Source organism: Chelonoidis abingdonii, chromosome 2, assembly GCF_003597395.2.
Source record: "Chelonoidis abingdonii isolate Lonesome George chromosome 2, CheloAbing_2.0, whole genome shotgun sequence".
NCBI lineage: Eukaryota > Metazoa > Chordata > Testudines > Testudinidae > Chelonoidis > Chelonoidis abingdonii.
Window position 1 is genome coordinate 183,974,586 of NC_133770.1, and position 17,464 is coordinate 183,992,049.

The 17,464-nt window shown below is 42.7% G+C and overlaps 1 protein-coding gene across 7 annotated transcripts in view; it reads left to right on the top strand.

Moving 5' to 3' along the window:
• Window positions 1-17,464, top strand: part of PHACTR1 (phosphatase and actin regulator 1) — a 479,385-nt gene that overhangs the window by 104,069 nt on the left and 357,852 nt on the right. The window lies entirely within an intron of this gene.

Genomic DNA, 17,464 nt, shown 5'->3' on the forward strand with positions numbered 1-17,464 from the left:
TCTGGACGAGGACCCAATGAGCCGGCAGTGAAGCAGACGGTTGGAGAAGGGTGTGCCGGACGCATCCAAAGCGCTTGGCCCCTTTCCATGGAAATGAGACAGCGTCGGGAGATCGGTCACCGGAGAGAGACCTTGCCGAGGAGCAGAACCCTCCGTCCATCCGCGTTCTGACGTGGTAAGCAAACAGGCCCATGATGTGGAGAAAAATCCCACTGCTCGCAACAGAATGCAACGACATCAGGCAGGCGCAGCACTCATGAACAGGAAAGGCCCCTGCTGAGTCAATAAGCAACCGAGGAGAAAAGATGCTACCAGATTTTTCGGTGGGCTAATGCAAAGGTCCAGAGACGGATGGCCTCCTGACAAAAGGAGGAGGACCATGTCCTCCCAGGTTGTCTTATGTAGGACCATGGCCGTTGTGCTGGCTGTAACACTGAGACGCCACTAGCCTCGCAGCTGCTGCTGGACGCGTGACCCGTTACTGAGGTGGTCACCTGAGTCGAGAGATGACGTATCCGTCAGTCAGGGACAGTCGAGGGCTGTGGCGGATAGAGCGGCAACCTTACCCACACAGGGAGGAGTTAGCCACAGTGTAGTGGAGCCTAGAGTGCCGAGGGAATGGTGGCACTATCGTGACCACTGGGCCCTGTCCCGGCGGTACGCCAATTTGAGCCAAACCTGGAAAGACAGAGGTAGAGCGTAGCGGTGTTTGAATTACAACTAGCAGGCAGCCATGGGAACCGCGGGAGACCCAAGACAAGGCAAGCCAAGGACGTCGGGAAAGTTTGACAGACCTGTAGATGATCGGTGCCAGATCGGCTGGAAACCGTGGCTGTGGTAAGCAGATCTGGCTAGCTCGGAGTCCAGGATAGCCCCTAGGAAGTCTAACCTTCTGCGTGGGAAAAGAGTGGATGTTTCATAGTGATCATCAGGCCTTAGAACATGTGAATAGGTCCTGACGAGTGCCACACAGCTGAGTGACTTGCGTCGTGGGAGTGACCTCAGATAAGCCCATCGTCAGATGCAGAAATGCACATCCAAGGTCGGCGGAGGTGGGTGCGACTACGGCCACACACTAGGTTAATGCTGCGGGGCTGTAGAAAGGCCAAGCAGGAACGTAAACTGGAAGTACCGATGGTTGCTAGAAAGTGTGAGGTATCTCACTGTGCGGATGGAGGTATGAGCAATGATGTAAAAGTACGCATCTTCAATACTCGAGTCCTCCAGGATCTAAGGACAGGAATAATGGTTCCAGGGATACCTGATGGGAACTGTCAACCTCTATCACAAAAACTGGTTGAGTCTCGTAGGTCAGGATAGGTCTGAAGACCTCCATAAAGTCGGGGATTACGGAATAAGAGAAGTAAGTTCTCGTTCATCTATCACGTGTGCACCTCGTGTAAGAGGAATTTGCGCCCCGAGAGGAGTCTCCTGGACGAGGGACAGGGTTGAACAAAGTGAGGTGGTACTCACTCTCGCACCATGTGTAGGGGAACAGCGAACCTGAACGTTAACTCGGGACCATGCCAGAGAGCAGTAGGAGTGGGATCCCGCTTGTAACCATATGCAGCCCTCGGACGCACCTTGAAAAGTTCTGTCTGTGGCTAGGCACAGAGAGTGTGCGTGTGGCTGGGGACGGGAAAAGGCCATGCAGTGGGCGTCGGCGTACCCGCAACGCCCAGAGAGAGTACATAGGACCCTGTGTGATGAGGGCTGAGCCCTGGGAGATGTGTTTCCCCTCGCAAGAGGCCTTTATCAACAAATGGTACAGTCGTGACAAGGTCGGCAAGATTTGAAAACTAGAAGCCGGAATGCTCCTCATGGTACTAGAGGGCCCTGGAGAGAAGCTCTGGCCGCCTATTTCTCTCTCCTCCAAGAAGGCAATGAATCCTTGCCTGGAAACTTGAATCCGAGAACGCTCCACTAAAACTTTATCCACCATAATTCAGGTGTTATGATTATAGGGCTAAAGCAGGGACTTATGGGATTTGCCACCAGGGCTATATAAAGTCCCTTGCAGAAATGCAACCTTGCGGCCGAGTAGAGGTCATGTTGGCCTAGCCGCCGTTCGATTTATCGGGCTGGCGTCTGTTGCCATGCCGTTCCCTTTTTCTCAACCAACTGAAGACTAGTGAGACAGGGAGGAGGATAGACACAGACATAGTTATGTAAGTAAACCTCCATCGAGCATCGGCATTCGCCTGATTGTCGATAAACAGGTCGGGCCCCTCTAGTGGGCAACCGCCCGATAGGATGTGCATACCGGGTTCCCCTAACCTACCGGGACCTCCTGCCCTGGAAGGTCCACATGATGCTACCTCCATAGAGGTCCTGATGGGCTCTCAAGTTGCTGGTAGGCACAATGAATCGTGGTCCTGAGCATAAGAAGCTGTCCGCAGTAGAGGAAGAACACTGAATGCGTCCTGGAGGTGCTGAAAACCTGGGCAAGAGTCGACTCTACCCAGACTTGCCCAACGGCACCTGGACTAGAGATCACCAATCCTCTCACCAGAGAAAAGGCGCAGTGGTACCACGACAGAGAATCCGGACGTGAGACGAGAGCGAGTGCTGGGAGGTCGAACGAGAGTCTCACGAGGTTGGAGCGGCTCGGGAGCCAACAAGTGCCCATAGCGTGTCAGCTATGGAGGAGACAGAAGGTGCCGGTCCACGACTTACCCAGAGGGTCGGATGAAATGGGAACCCGACCTGTGCGGCGAGCTGCGAACCGTGACGCGAAGAGAACAGCATACGGATTGTAACAGCGCGTTGTGGAGGGAGACGCCGAACAGGACTGGGGCGTCTGACGGGACCGTGCTCATGAACGGTGCCACTCTGCTGCGCTGACAGAGGATTGTCGTATATAGGTGAGCTTGCAGAGACTATATTAACCACACCGGACGGTTAAGCGTGGGGGTTCAGCAGAAAAAACTCTGTCAGGGGCAATGAGATCCTCAACCGTTGGAAATGTCTCCGGCGTGGAGGGAACAGTAAGGCTCGACGCACAAGGTGCGTACCGGGGGAGCTTGTCAGGGCAACGAGGATTCGGTCGGCCCTGTGGACCGGGATCGACCATGCTGATTCGCAGTGACCTCACAGGTTCGTGCCGGGCGATTCACGGCTTCAGACCAGGCCTTGTCTGCGGTGCCTGTTCGCACGGGAGAAAGGCAGGGAAGCTCGACACGGTGTATGCGCCGAGGAGCAGGCAAGGCACTGGATTCGACGGCCCTTTATGGGACCAGAGGATCGACAGGTGCCGACGTTGTTGGTGCGGCAGCAGTGTCGGAGCCGGGGCATCCAACTTAGATAGCTCCCTGGCTGCGGTGGCCATTGCCACGGAAGAAGCAGGGAGGCAGGAGGCTCAAAACCACGGCGCGTGCCGGGGGACGGCCAGGCACTGGATTCGACGGCCCCTTGCGGGAAACCGGGATCGACGGTGCAGGCGTTGTCGTGCCGCGGCAGGTGGTCATGGCCACGGGCAGTCCAAACTAGAAGCTCACTGGCTGCGGTGGCAGGTTGGCAGAACGGAAGCAGCAGAGCAGGAGGCCTCAACCACGGCGAATGCCGGGGAGCAGGCAGGCACGGAATAACAGTGCCGGTGATCCTCAGCGTCTCTGCAAAAGGTGTTGGTGCCTCAGGCGATCGACTGAAAATGAGCCCTCTGGCTGCGGTGCAGTTGCACAGAAGCAGCAGGAGCGCGGGGCTCGACACGGCGCGTGCCGGGAGCCTGTTACAGGCACTAGGCAGGAAGAGTCGTGGGTTCCGCAACCTCGAGAGAAGGGAGCGGCTGCCTAAGTCGATTCGGTGCCAGTAATGGACCGGTGCGGAGGGGTCTGGTCCGAAGGAGCCGCTTCTTTGTCCGAGTAGCCCGCTCGTGACCAAAGAAGGCGGAGGGGCCAAATGAAAGTGCCTGTCGTTTTGTTCTCGGCTTAAACGCCTGCAAATGGGCACTTAGCTGTGAAATGCAGTCCCCGAGGCACCCTAAACAGGAGAGAGTCGTGTGGATCTCCTTGTCAGCAACCGGTGAGGTGTCCAAGCACAGTACTAAGAACCGGTAAGCCGGGCCATGGGCTCGGCACTAGTTGCGGGGAAGGGGCATACCTCCCCTGAACGCTAAACTATTAATAAACTAACTATGCTACAGTAAGAAAAAAACGCATAATATATGCAAATAAAAGGATTATAACTGATATACACAGAAACTACGAGTACTAGGAAAGCAGAGCTCAGTCTAAGCTGCGCTCCACTGTTCCAACGACCGCACGGGCGGTAAGAAGGAACTGAAGGGCGGCTGGTTGGCAGGGGTATATACACGGCACCATTAGCGGCACACTCAGGGCGCGCCTTGCTGACACCATACCGGGTGTTGCTCAGGCGTAAAAATCTTCCGACGAACCGGCACCGCGGCGCGCACACATAATCCTAACTGAATGGATATGAGCAACACTCGAAGAAGAACGCCAGATATCTTCCTGTTATATGCTAGGTTAGTAAAAATCTTAGCAAAGCGGGACGGGGGAAAACGGACTGAAGGGACAAAAACGGTCCGTATTGGGTCAGACCAAAGGTCCATCTAGCCCAGTACCTGACTTCTGACAGTGGCAATGCCAGGTGCCCCAGGATGAATAGAAACAGGTAATCAATCAAGTATCCATCCTCTGCTGCCTCACTTCCAGCCTCTTGCTAAACAGAAGCTAGGGACACTCCCTGCATCTTGACTAATAGCCGTTGATGGACCTATCCTCCATGAATGTATCTAGTTCTTTTATGAACCCTGTTATAGTCTTGGCCTTCATAACATCCTCTGGCAAAGAGTTCCACTGGTTGACTGTGTGTTGTCTGAAGAAATACTTCCTTTTGCTTGTTTTAAACCTGCTGCCTATTACTTTCATTTGGTGACCCTTAGTTCTTGTGTTAAGGAAGTGTTATTTACTCATTCTCATATTTACTTTCTCCACACCAGTCATGATTTTCTAGAACTCGATCATATCCTCCCTTTCCAAATTGCAAATAATGATTAATTCATTATTAATCTCCCCTCATATGGAAACTGTTCCATACCCCTAATCATTTTGTTGCCCTTTTCTGTAGCTTTTCCAATTCATATATAATATAACAAAGCTAGCTGAATTGGCAGCACAATGGTAAATGACATTCATTGTTGGCAAATGCAAGGTAACGCAAATGGAAAGAGAGAATTTGAACTACTGGTATACATAGTGCTGGATTAAAAATTAGCTGTATCAACTCAAGAAAAAGATATGGGTGTCATGGAGGAGAGCTCAATGAAAACTTCTGCTTGTGCAGTTGTGGTCAAATGAGTAAACCAAATTTTCGGAAGTAGAAAGAATGAGATAGAAAATAATACTGAAAATATAATGCCATTATATAATATCAATAGTGCATCTTAACTTGGAATACTATGTACAGTTCTGGATTCCCCGTCTCAAAAAAATTAAAGCTAATATCAGAGATGATCCAGAGATGGGAGGAGAAATGGATGGAGAGACTTTTGTATGAGAAAATATTGAAAAGATTAAGGTTAGGTCTCTTTTTAGCTTAGAGAGGAAATGAATAAATAAACAAATAAAAGGGCACGTGACAGAGGTATGTCAAATACTGAAAGGTATAAAGTAAATTGGGTATGTCAGTTTACTCATAAAACAAGAACAAGGAGGCATCCAGTGAAATTGAAAGGCAATGTGTTTAAAACTGATAAAAGGAAACATTTTCTTACAATAAATCGTTAAGCTGTGGAACTCATTGCCACAAGATACTGAGTCCTAGAACTTAGCAGGATTTGAAAATAAGTAAATATTAATATGGTATTGAAATGATCCATAGCTCAATTCAGAGAGGACAAAAATTGGCAAAGGCTATAAATTCTCCTGTTACACCACATAAACCAACCATTAATTGATGAAGGTTAGAAACTTCCCCGCTGGGCAGATTCCTCAATAATTATCCACTATGTGTTGTTTTGCACCTTCCTTTGAAGCATTTGGTACTGGCTACTGTCAGAAACAAGGTACAATACTAGATGGACAACTGGTCTGATACAGCTGATAATTCATATGTATTCATTCATAATCATTCATGTATAAATTTTCAAACTGAGATGGCCCTGGAAATTTGTTGACTTTGACATTACTTCAGTAAAAGTCCTAACCAAAAGCTGATTAAACAACATAGAAAGACTCCCATAGACTTCAATGGCTTTAGATCAGGATTTAACTCATCATACATGCTGTGTGTTTGCTATTTTTATTCTGTTGCAGTTGTGCACTTCAGATTTTATAACGGGAGGGGCACAGTAGTTGGAACCAGATATATGATGTGCTGTGCAAATAGTGATTAGTATGCAAACAAATGCCAAAGAGAAAAGCATAATTCTTAAAAGTGAATAAACTTTTTTTGCCAAGAAGTCTTTTTTTTTTTTAAAAAGAAACTAAAAAATTTCACAACTTTTTCTGCTTTGTTGGTGTTTTATTTAAAGGGACTTCTCTTGTATCTTGTTTCTCAAAGTCATTTTATTTCCATTTTGTAGAGTCTTTTGGAATTGTTTAATCTCTTCTAAATTTAAGGGAGGACCAAAACAGGTTCTCTGCAAATCCCAAACTTTCATTATCTCCCCGATCTTGTGCTAAATTGAAAGTCTCCTAGAATTTGTAGAGAGTTTACAATGCATCTACCACCACTGAATCCATCTGCATCCAAACATTTTTACCTCTTTTTTTTTACCTATTTACATTTTTACCCATTTACATCTACCACCATCCGCATCCAAACATTTTTAAGGGATAAATCTGCAAATAAGACATGGGGCTGAGAGTCCCACTAACATCAGGTTCTGAATGCATTCTGGTGAATTTTAGTTTTTTTCCTTGTATGAATATCAATTATAAGAGCCTCATCACTGATTTTTTCAAACTCTTCTTGCTCTTTTTGTTTGCTCCATGTAGCAGTGCTATAGATAGCTCCAAGCCCCAAAAGTCTGCATATGGATTTTGAATACCCTCAAAGACTGGGATTTGAGTTTGATTCATTATAACTTTTTTTACAAAGTTCTAATCTTCCCAGGCAAACTTAATTGCTCATTTTTAGACAGCATTGCACTACAAGTGGATGAAAGGCTTGACCTTATTTAACATCTTTGTTGTTAATGACCTAGAACAAGGAATAATTTAAAGTAATTAGATGATACTAAACTGGGATGAGTTGTAAAAACAAGTAAGGACAGAGAACTAACACAAAGGAATTCAAACAATTAGAAAGATAGTCTGAAAATAATAAATTTGTTCTAGTGTGCCAGGTTTGGTTGACAATTAGGTTCTCAGTGCAAAAAGATTTTGACCAGATTGATTTCCTTTGGAAAGATTTCATATTGTTTCATCATTTTTTTTCTAAATTGGATGTCAGTTTGTGTAACAGACCTTTTGTAATAGAAAGATATAATACCTCTGTGTGGTACACACACACACACATCTGTCATCAGTTGCTTATACAGGACAGTTAACAAAACGACTAGCCTTTCTATATTAATAATATCCTAAAACATTGTACTGATATATCATCATTCATCTACGTGTCTCTAAGTGCTATTAAAATAAATGAGTCTTGCAGTGTATTTAATGGTGGTATTATACCCACTTAGAGCGTAAAATGAGGTAGTAAGAGAGAAAGTGATTATCTAGGTCACACAGTATGTCAGTAGGAGGAGAACCCTTTAGTTTTAACTCCTTGGTATGGGCTGTTTCAGCGCACCTAATCCCCCAAATGAAAGCTGCAAATGGAAATCCAACCCTAGACTTAGAGATGTTAAAGTGAGAATTAATTACAGTAAAGAAAGACCATAAGGGGATTTTTCATTCATGTGAAATAAATCCTCCTCGCAGTGGCTGATCCAGCTTGATAAGCTTATCAGAGTGTCTGCTGAACAAGCACACTCACTGTTGAGGCATTTCCAAAGCAGTTTAATTCTGTCACTGGGTCTATGGAATAAAAGGCCAAAAGACACCTGTCATCTCTTTCTTGAAAAGACTGTCACTCAAACAATGGACATCTTTCTGCAGCATGTACAAGCATAATGAGGCTGTCCGCTTTCTGTCCATAACAGTGCAAAATAAAAATTAACCCAAAGTCACCTTTTTTTGCTTGAGAGGCTGTACAGGAGAGGCCTTTGAATGATGTCAGTAGGATGTTCTCAGGAGCGGCGCCAGGATTTTTGGCGCCCTAGGCGGGGGTCCTTCCACGCTCCCAGTCGTTGGCAGCAATTCTGCAGCGGGGGGTCCTTCCGCGCTCTCGGTCTTCGGGGCACTTCAGCGGCAGGTCCCGGAGCAAGTGAAGGACCCGCCGCAGAATTGCCGCCACCGACCCAGAGTGTAGAAGGACCCCCCGCCACCGAATTGCCACCGAGGGCAGCAAAATGCCACCCTCCCAAATCCTGGTGCCCTAGGCAATCACCTAGGTCGCCTAAATGGAAGCGCCGGCCCTGGATGTTCTTAGGTTATCGCATGTAATACAGTCGTAATAATAATTAGCACCCAGAGAGTGCTTTCCATCCTCATAGTGTTTTACAAACAGTTAATCTGTTGTCCTGTTTTAGTTCAGCTGTCATTAATTTGCCTCTTTAGAAGGGGGAAACTTAATTTTCAAATATGGTGGTCAGCTTAATAAGAGCTAGAATTATCTGTACAAAGAAATAACTGTAGGTTTTGGCTAATTAACTCCAATTGCCCAATGACAGTACGCTGAGTAGTCATGCAGTACAGTTGCAGTTCTGTGATTGTGACACTACATGTGATGGCAATGCAGCAAAGAGATGTATTTGCAGAAGATTATTAAGCTGTTGTCTAGTCGGAGGATTTAAGATTCTGCCTTTTCTTGGAGGTTCTAAATAGGAATTATTGGCATCTTTTGAAATGTAATTATATTTAAAATAGGTAATACAAGCTTATAGTACAACCTATGTATCAGTCTGTGTGTGTTTGTAGACAACACACAGAACCCTTCACTGCTATTGAGATTAGTTCTGGAGGCTCTTTCCACTTTGCAGGATCAGGGGCACACTGTATAAGAGCAAGTAGATGTGTATATATGTGCATATCTATACAGAGAGTGAGCAAGCTTTATAACTTTTATGTGTACGTCAGTCACATGCTCCCCTTTTGAAAAAGTCCCAAGGAGTGGAACAGAAAGAGGAGATCTTTCCATAGTGGATTATTTTGGTGTGGGTGTGGGGGTTTCAGTGGTATTTTTTTTAAAATATCATATACGATTGAATAGTGAATTATATTCCTGAGGTAGAATTCTAGAGGGTACTCCAAAAGCATATAGAAAAGATAGCCTTCTCTACTGAATTCTATGAGCAGATCTCCACCAGCTGGTTTAAATTGGCATAGCTCCATTGACAGATAGTGCTATTCCAGTTTACACCAGCTGAGGATCTGGCTCCAACAGGCTTTTGCAGTCATTTCTGTTAAATCTTATTGGGTTTTGTCGGTCTTTTCCATAAGGGAATATTGAGGAAAGAATGAATACCTATGTAACTGAACAGTCATTATTTCTACTAGGAAACATTTTTTTCCCCATTTTCTCAAGGAGCAATGTTTTTCTATCAGATCCTGAACACTCAGGTTGACGATTGATTAAACCCTTTAGAGAGCTTGAATTCTGCTGGCCCAGCATAGACAAGAGAAGATTGTATGACAGTGTGTGTATCTGTGCATGTCTTTAGGTCCTAACATAAATGTAAATTTAATTGATTTGACCTAATTTGATGAAAGTCTTTCTGCCTGGAAGTCTGAGATGGTTTGGTGCAAAGATGAGGCTTGACTCAATGCAGCTTACTGATGGGGCCCATGATTACCAGGAGAGAAAGCGTGAAATGCTCACAGTATAAGAAAATATGCAGCTATCTAACAGAGCAAAATTGATTTTTTGCCATGAATATTTAATATATAATAGAAGGGAACTCTGTTTTACAGGGAGAGAATCTGGTTCCCAAGTGGATAAACTGCAAGACTCAGCAATTTATCCCACTAAGGAATCAGATGTGTGGATTACTAGTGAAGCAAATTGAACAAATCTTCAGTAATAATGATAATTAATAACTATTTGTACTTCAATATCATCTTTCATATGATGGTACCAAACAGGTTTACAAATATCTAATGAATTAATCTGCTGAACACCCATGAGAAATGGGGAACTGATATTAGCCCTATTATACTGATGAGGAAACCGAGGCACAGATACAGTAAGTCACTATCCATAAGTGCCATCGCAGTTTTTATTTGATCACACTCATAGCAATGTCCTCTCACTTACCTCAACTCACTGTTCCCTCAATCTTGTTAAACCCAGTAACTTTATTTCTCTCTTTATAAATAGACTAAAATTCCTCTTCTTTCCCAGTCTTTATATAACATGTTTCTGAAACCAGTTTATAAAATTCTAAACCACTCTGTCTTCCATTGTCACTAGCCCTGCACCACATTCAATTTAGCTTTGTGCTTCATCACTGAGCTAGCTCAGAATCATGTTGTTAAGGTTCTCTGTTTATTCACCCCAGGGATCCCTGTTAGTCTGGGACCTCTCATCAGACTTAAACTCTCTCAAAATTCAAAAAGAGCTTTCTCCATTTCTCTGGTATCGTTGCTATTTTCTAATGAGGTTTTTAATTATACCTGCTAAAGGTTTCCAGTCTCCATGAGCACCTGGACTCAGTGGTGGATTCTGTCTGGCCCTAGTGTCTTTTTGATTCTCAGTCAGAACGTATTCTGACTTAGCATTCGCTAATTCTAGCTGGTTTCTGATTTCCTTCAGCGTCTCTTCTTCTCCTGGGAACTGTACGTCTGCTTCTGGCATCTGTCTCCTTTTCCACTGTGAAACAGTGAGGCAAATAATCCATTTGTAATTTTTTTTTTAACAGAGCTTGCCACTTCTGTCAATAAATGCCTTTGCTGAGCCGTAAAGGTTCTGCAGTCTGAGAGCCTTAAAATTCCTAAAGGAAAGGAGTGTATTTTCATATGAATCTGTGCTGTTTAATGGAATTCACATGGCAGGGCAATAAATATCTCTCAGAACAATGGTGATTTTCAGGATCCAGGTTCCATTACTTACAATGATTTCTCTTTATCTTATGTTTGTATCCGGTTGAAGATCCTCTGGAGATTAGGTAGGAACATTGCCAGGTTTTTGCAGAGAAAATGTGGCACTGTTCAGTTAGTAAATGTTAGGAGAAGAGTCTAGCTGTATTGAAAAGACAAGTTCATGATTTCTGTACATCTCATTAAGTTAGATGTGCTAACCCTGGTACAAAGGTGTTTTGTTTTTGTTTGTGGAACTTGATCATGCTCCATGCTTAGCCTGTTTTGACCTTGTAGCAGAAACACATGTCCTCATGATCACAAAGTTTGGTTACTGTAATTCTCTCTCTCTCTCTCTCTCTCTCACTAGGGCTATCCTTAGGGTCGCTCCATCAGTTGAAGGTTGTTCAGAATGTAGCTGCTTATGTATTCACTGGTTGGAGTCACACACTAGCTGGCTGTAGAGGGAGTGGCCTGAGTTTATTCTGGCACTGTTGCTTTTCAGAATAGGTCCTGGTGCTATTCAAGATGTCGTCCTCCTCCTCCTAGTACCTTTTCCTGAAGGCTCTCTGCACACAGCCATCACATACTTTTAAGATATTGCATCACTGTCAGCAAACATGCATGCTGAAGAGAAGACTTCTGCAGTGGGTTTCAGAAATGTAATGCACATGCGGATAACAAAGGTGTGTTGCCCGCAATCACGGGCAATGGATTGATGTACAGATATGGCCCAAAATCAGCATAAGAGCTAAGTAGCTCTGTCCTTGGGACAGATCTGATTGCAACTACCAGGGCAAGGTCACAGAGAAAGGAATGAATAATCAAGTAGTTAGGAACTACATTCTGAAGGATTTATTATACATATCTCTTCTAGGGATGAACGCATATAAGGAGACCTGGGTTTTATTCCTTGTGCTGTTACAATCATGAGTCAGTCATTTAATCCCCTGATTTAAAAATGAAGATAATACATGCATCATAGGGATATTGTGCTCGTGTTGCAATTGACTAATGTTTGAAACTGCTTTGAGATCTTCAGTTGGAAGCCATAGTATTATTTTACACTTAGGCCACGAATTTTATCCTTTGGCATTATTATGAATATGCTGGACTCTTGTTTTAGAGAATCAATCTAATTGCTGCATATCTAAGAGTTGAGTCTGAGGTGAGAACTCAGAAAATAAAGCAAAGAGAAAAGTTGTCCTGGAACAGTAGCTTTCAACCATTTTCGTTTGCGGACACTTAAAAATTTTCAAATCGAGGTGAGGACACTTTTGGAAATCTTAGACATAGTCTGCAAACCCCCAAGGGTTCATGGACCACAGGTTGAAAACTGCTGCCCTAGAAAGGACATTTGAAATGGTGAACATTAAAAATACTTCCAATCAACTGTATCCACTTAAAATCAATCTCTAAAGATGGAGATAATGTTAGGACATTGCTTTTCATTTGGTAGTGTTCCTTATGACAAGTTAGATTGTTAGAAGACTTAGATTTGTCTCAGATTATTATTTTATTGCTAGCTATTCAACTGTTCATTAATATCTGGAAGCTCTTGCCATGAAGAAATACTTTAATTTTAGAAAATGTCACAGGAGTAAAATTTCAAGCTAGTCTTTTATAAGAGTTCGTTTGCGATGTGGCAGTTGACAAATGGCTCCCTGGATCGTGGAAGTTAAACCCTTCATTAAAATATCTCTGGAGATGCTTCTCATTTTAGGAGAATCAATTTCTCTAGTCAAATACTTATTGCTTATTTTAAAAATGATAACTGTTCCTTAATCCAGTTTGAGTTTTAAATAGTGTAAGTATGAAAATTGTATGTATGCACTAGCTCCATTTCCATGTATTTTGGTATACCAGAATCAGAGCTCAAATATCCCTATGGCTAAATCTGGTCATGATATGTAGGATAGCGGCATGACATCAAAGACAGAATCTTATGTGGAAAACGCTATTACAGTTGGCACTATCATTGTTAATCATTGGCATTCCAGTAGCACGTAGATACCCAAGCCAAGATCAGAGCCCCACTGTGCTAGGTTCTGAGTGAACATATATTGGAAAAAATAGTCCTTTCCCCAAAAAGCTTGTAATCTAAGTAGACAAGACAGACAAAGGGTGGAAGAAAGGAAGTGCTATTATTCCCATTTTATGGTTGGGGAACTGAAGCACGGAGATCAGGGCCCAGATTTTTTAAGATATTTAGGCATTCCTGTGCTCAGTTTTTCAATGGGATTTTGACTCGAAAGTATCTACACCCCGTTTGAAAATGACATTTAGGCTCCTACATCAGTTAAGTATTGAAACACAGTGCAGCAACACTTTTTACTACCTTGAAATATCTGGGCCTAAGTGATTAGCTCAAATTCTAGCAGGCAGTCTCTGGCAGAGCCAGGAATTGAAGTCAGACATCCTGAATTCCATCCTGCTGCATTAGCCACAAGATTATCTTTCTTCCTTGGTGTCCCTTGGGTTACTCATATATATAAAGTTAAGCAAATACATAAGTCTTTGCAGGATCAGAGCCATACACTGCCACTGCCCATGCTATACGTATTCTAAGGATTACTTAGTCATCATCAATTTGTTACTTTTCACCAGCACTCAGCTAACTTAAAAAAATTTAAAAGATAATTAAGTACTTAGATTCCATTATATTACTTGCTTTTGTCAAGTAAAGTTTAAAATACCAGGGTCTGTGCATATCAAACTAAGGGGTGAAATTCTAGTTCTACTGAAGTCAATGGCAAAACTCACACTGATTTCAGTAAGGCCAGAATTTCACCCAAGATCTTTTATAGAGCTGGCTGGAAGGTGACAATTTCCTCTGACAACTTTTGAGGTTCAAACTTTTCTTTTCCTTCCATAATTGAATTAAAACCTTTCAATATTTCCACAAACTGAAATTTTGTCAAAATATCCATATTCTAATCAAAATGGTCAGGCAGGCTTGTGTGCTTGCTCTCCAGAAAGTCTGCTCTGGACCTGAGAAACTGCCTCATTGAAACTGCCGTCCAAATCAGTCTGTCTTTTTGAAATGTTTGTGTCACTGAAACTGCACAGTTTGATACAGAAATGTTTAATTAAAAAATTTCCAACAGCTCTAGTCTTTTTCCTCCACACCCAAATAGTTTTCATATTAATAGAATACTTATTACGCTAAAAATGCTAAAAAAGAAAGAGTTGTAAACTACTTTTTGACCTTATTGTGACACTGCTAATGTAGATACTGGAGCTTTGGTTTCTATAAGAATTATGTTATGAAACCTACAATAAAGGAAACAGTTGTAATCCAGTCTTAATGGAACCTGAAAAAACATTAATGGTAAACTGTTGTATTTTTAAGTGAATTTCATGCTAATGAAAGATGCAAGTTTGATAGTTCTGGATATTTAAGCTCTTTATTTATCAATAAATTACGTAGAACAGCATAGACAGTGGCGGTAAATGCTGACCTGCAGTTCTGTGCTGCGTATGTTTCAATCCTAGCCTGGAGGAGCCACCTCTTAGGGTGAGAGGTTAGTTCAGCATCTGCACACACAAAATTCTTGTCTATGCTTGTCATGTTTTGCAGAAGCTTTCTCACTGTTGCTGCCGCCAGTTTTGTTCCTTTAGTCCGTCTCAGAGGTGGGAGCACAATTGTTGATCGGACACCAGGCTGTTTTTTTGTTTTTGTTTTGTTTTGTTTTTACCAGTGTATCACATGCAAAGTTGAATCAGTGATGGCAAAGGTGGGAATTTTAACTGTTATTTTTGTATCATTGGCCAATGTAGACAAATCCTCTTGTTACTGGCATCTAGCCTAAGATTTCCAAAGTGTATTAATTAGTGCAAAGTATGGTGGTGATTTTTGGTTTTATGTGCTGTTCTTAACAAGCAATGCAAACCCTTTCTAGCTCTTCCTCCTACCACCTTAATCCAAATCTTTCTCTCTCTTTGGTGAAAACACTTTGTCCTTTCTGTTTGACTAAAATAAAAGCTAGTGGAGCAGCAGAGAGGATAAAAATCAGAATGTCAGTACATTTTGCCAGTTAAAAAGACTTCCATTACAGAAATTGGCAATATTAGTTGGATGGAGAGATCTATTCTCCTTAGTCTGCTTTACCTTAAGTCTGTAGTTGAACCAATTCCAAAGGGACTAATTTAATCAAATTACATGCTGAGTTTAAGATCAATTATGTACCTGAGCTAGCTTCAATCCAGCTGACTCAAATAAAAATAGCAATGAAGCTGTGGCAGCACGAAATTGCCTCTATAGTACATACCCAGGGTATTAGGCAGGTGCTGTTACAGCTTCATTGCTATTATTATTATTCAAGCCAACTAGGTCAAAGCTAGCTCAGGTATGTCTTCACATGCAGCACTTACACCTTTGATTGCAGTGTAGACATACCCAAAGTGCCCAGACTGTGTCCTAGCTGGACTCTTGAGAAATGATGTTGAGGAGGAACTGCTTCCTCACCTCCACATTAGCATAGGTTTCCTGGTAAGGTGTTACTCTACTTGACTAAGGGTATCTCAATATTGTGCTAAATAGACAAGTCAGACAAAGAATAATAGACAGATAAGGCATCAACAAAATGTCAGTGTGTTCTTAGCGCTCCTGTTTTTTGGAGTCATACGAAAGGGACATCACAGCTAAGATGTCAGGTTTTCTTGAGTTGTGTGCATTTGGGGAAGGCAAGATTTTTATACAAAACATAAGAGATCAGTTCATATTAAATTGTCACCTTTTTCTAATTCTTGTACCTACTTTTTAGGAGCCTAGTGGCCTTCAAATATGAGCACCTTATAAATAAATATATATTGTTAATTCAGTATATCCATAGTGTACCATAGCCACATCCTAATAGAAAATCTTTTCCTTAAATCTTTAGAGGTAGTCTCTTTTACTCCCAGCAAGTCACAGGGGGCAGGGGGAGGAGTGAATTTGCTTGTTTGTTTTTAAATCTGAGCAGGTAAAGAAATACTTTCATGAACCTTGATATATTGGTTATCATAATATATCATATAGATAGAAATAGTTTCATATAGAAATAATAGAGAACTCATAAATAGTATCTTTTAGAAATCCTAGAAATGCTACTATTTTTCACTGGTTTAATGGTTAAAAAATCGCTCTATGTATCACTGCGGAGCCTTACAGTCAGAAGGTTGCCTCTTTGACAGGTTGCAGGAAGCTGTCAAGCAACATGGCATAACTGTATTTCAGGACCCCAAAATTCTACTGTGACACATTTCAAAAAGATTTTTTCTAGCAGAGAATTGTATCACATTTGTATGCTAAGCCTGTTGTTTGGAGAGAGGAAAAGATAAGCCCAACAGCTAGGGAGAGCAGTAACACTCCACTGTTGATCAACAATGTTCTTCTTTGCAGCATTAATTATAATTGCAGTAAAAAAGAACAGTTGCTGTACAGCTGCCTGCTTTGACTTTCACCTGTGCAACATGAAATACTGAGTGACAGGATAACAACATAAAGTATGAATTACAAACTAACTCAAAAAGAATGAAACATCCTTTACGAAGCATTATTTATTTATTTGTTCATTAATTGCAGTTTAGATTTTTGGGGTAAGCCTTCAGCCCAGGCTCTAGGACCCTGCAAGGTGGGAGAGTCCTAGAGCTCGGGCTGCAGCCTGAGCTAAATTGTCTACCACAATTAAACAGCCCCTTAACCACGGCAGGCTCCAAGCATCAGCAAAGGAAGCAGGTGCCTGGAGTGGCCAATGGAAAGGGGCAGCACGTCCATCCATTGTTGGGGCGGCACGTCCTGGTCTGCGGCAGCAATTCAGCAGCGGGTCATTCACTCCTTTCCTCCTCTTCGGCAATTCAGTGGCAGCTCAATTGAGTTTCTCTCTCTTTTTTTTTTTTTTTTTTTCTTTGCCACCTAAGGCCGCAAAAAAGCTGGAGCCAGCCCTGCCCTTAACCCAAGCCCTGTGAGCCCAAGTCAACTGGCACAGGCCTGCAGCAGGTGTCTAATTTCAGTGTAGACATACCCTCAGTTACCAAGAGCACAGTTCCTCAGAGGGAGAGGAAAATTCAAACTAACACCTTGAAAAATGATGGAAAACCCACAACCCTTAAGATACTCAAGTGCTTTCCGTATTAATGCAGTTACTAAAAAACAGTGATATAACCAGTGAAGGCAAATTATCATCCATAATGACTCCCAACTCACAGGTCTTACTCCCATAACACACACACCCAGACTCCTAACTTCTACTCCGTATCAGATTTAGCATATAACTTTGCACAAAGCACACTCTCAGTTCATCAGCATCTCAATCAAACGTACAACTCTGAGTTCAGTGAAAAGAAAATATCTTCCTGAGAGGCATAGTTTTATTTTAACCAGGCATATTTTGTTA